Below are 2,644 nucleotides of genomic sequence, written 5' to 3'. Positions count from 1 at the left end.
AAATTTAATTCTTTAATTAGAACGTTCAAACAATTCTTCTGTTTTAATTTGTGTTGTGTCAGCAGCCTGCATTTCTAATATAGAAAAAAATTTAATATTTATACTACTATATTGCTACCGCTCTGCGAGCGTGAGGAGCGAAGCTCTGTACCATTTTGGCTACCTCTATTTTAAAAATAATTGTAAAATCCAAGACGACAAAAAGAAACCCATATTTGGGTTTTTTGTTAGTAAAGTCGCAAAGAGGTAGTTCGCAAACAGTAGTTTAAACCTCCTATTGAATAGTTATTAGTAAATTGATAAAAATTATTTAATCTGTATTCTTGTGTTGTGCTCATTTTAGGGAAAATAAAAATAAAAAAATAAATTAATTTAAAAATAAACTCGGTACTATATTTCCGAATTTTGGGAAATTTCAGATTCGCGTCCCTCGCGATTTAGTTAAAGTATTATAAAATATAGATAAAATGAGGTCCCCCCTAAATCAACATAATTTATATACTACTCCATTTATTATCAATTTTAAAAAATACGAAGAAATCTGTCCAAAATTATATTTATCAATTATAATTGGTTGATTTTTTTACAACTCAAAATTTACATGCAAACAAAAAATGGTGATAATTTCTTGATTTATTTGGAGACATAATTATTTATTTGATGATATGTGATTTGTTAGTGGTAAAAAACAATCAGATATGCCAAACCAAATAAATCAACAATTTAAAATAAAAGCTAAAAAAGCGCAGTTGTGAAAAAATATAAAACAACACCAGTTCTATTTATTACAACAAATAAAAAAGTTGGACAAAAAAATCCAACAAAAACCTTTTTAATACAAAAACGAAGTTCAAAAAAAGAAAAAATAATTGAACGTTTTGTTTTCATTAAAAAGAACTAAAAGAAAATTTTTTTTGTTCCGTAACGGCTCTATTTACCGTAACTTCTCTGTGGCTCACCTATATTTGAAGTATCATTTACCGAATGGTGTTATCTGTCACATCGTTTGTTTATTGTTATATTGTCGTTTATCTTATGTTAGTTTTAAAGAAACAATTATACTCACTTTTAGTTACAAAATGGATCACTGACCAAACAACGAACCTGGAAATTCAAAAAAAATATTTACCCAATATTTGGGTGATTTCTCGTTTTTTTATTTAATAATTTTAACTGTATTGATTTTTAAGGGTTTATAATTGTGTACAGTTGTTGTTTCAACAAACGGAAAATAATAAAAAAAAATAGTAAATAATGGGAAATAAGGACAAAGGGTTTTTATATATTTTGGAAACGGCACGGAGTTTTGAAATGCAGTTTACCATCCAACCCGTTGATGTTTTTATTGGTTCAATTCCACTTCATCGAAAATGTTAAAACTTGTTCTGAGCTTTGCTGCCTTATTCCAACATTCCAATGCATTGATAATTGATTTGTACAATCTAGCACCAACAACTTTGTCTTCAAAAAAATAAAACCTTCCGGGAAAACCAACTTTATAATCTCCTTTATACTCTATTTCTTATTGTTGTTGTCTTCTCAATTTCCAATAGTTTTCTCGTTTTTATTTCTTTCTATCATTGAGAATAACTTCATATTTTTCTTTTTCTGTTTTTACTTCAATATTTTATTGCATTTTTGTAATTTTCAACCTTTCAACTTTTGGGTCATTTCCAAACCACTCATCGACATCCCAAAATAAAGAGTTGGAAGAAGTTTTAAAACGATTCTGTTTGTTGAAAAGGTTGACATCGAGAGGTTGTAGGAATCCAATTAAATTTTCTACAAATAAAAATGGGATAAAATTGAATGTTTCACAAAATATTTTGATTGTTTGTTGTGAGAATGACAGTTGTCCATTAATAAAAATATTGGACCTTTATATGCAAATAATAATCGCTTTTGTTTGTTTTGGCTTTAAAACCGTCGGTAAACCATTCTTTGAAAATGCCAACATCCATGGTGGATTTTTCAGAAAACTATCGTTGTCATAACCCCCCATCTCAAACTCTTTTTTAACTTCTTTAAGTGGAACAATTATTGTTGGTTTAATTTGTTCGCCTCTCGCATTCACACGTGCTACAAGATACAACTTTTTGACACCACGATCAACACCACATCTCACAACTGATAATTTATACGAGTTTGGAATTAAACAATACCCCCTCTTGTTGTCAATATAATCATGTTGTCCGCTTTCATCAACATTAAAAATAAATCTGGCTGGCACATTTTTAAGAATGTCTTCGATTTTCTTGAAATAAGTTTTCACTTCATTAGGATTGAAGTTCATGTGACAATTATTAACAAAAACAACTCCAACACATTTTAATTGTAATCTTTGGGCCACATTACGAATTCTTTGTTGTGTGTAGTCAACTTTGAAGTTGTTTGTAATATAGTTTGATAGTAGTGTGTAAAACACTAAAAAAATCCATCTTGTAATTTTTCTAATACCCAATTTTTTAAAATTAAAAAGTGATTTAAATTGAGTTTTCTTTGTCTTTTTGCCTCACTTTTTCCAAAAAATAATAAGCATTTGTTTTCCTCAAAACGAACTTTTTGAGATGTTGAAGAATAATATAATATTATTTTGTAAAAAATACAATTTGGAGAGTTTTTATTGAGAGAAAATCAGGAAAAT

Source organism: Entamoeba invadens, assembly GCF_000330505.1.
Source record: "Entamoeba invadens IP1 unplaced genomic scaffold scaff_1105074724819, whole genome shotgun sequence".
Classification (NCBI taxonomy): domain Eukaryota; phylum Evosea; order Mastigamoebida; family Endamoebidae; genus Entamoeba; species Entamoeba invadens.
Note: the sequence above shows the minus strand (reverse complement) of the source record.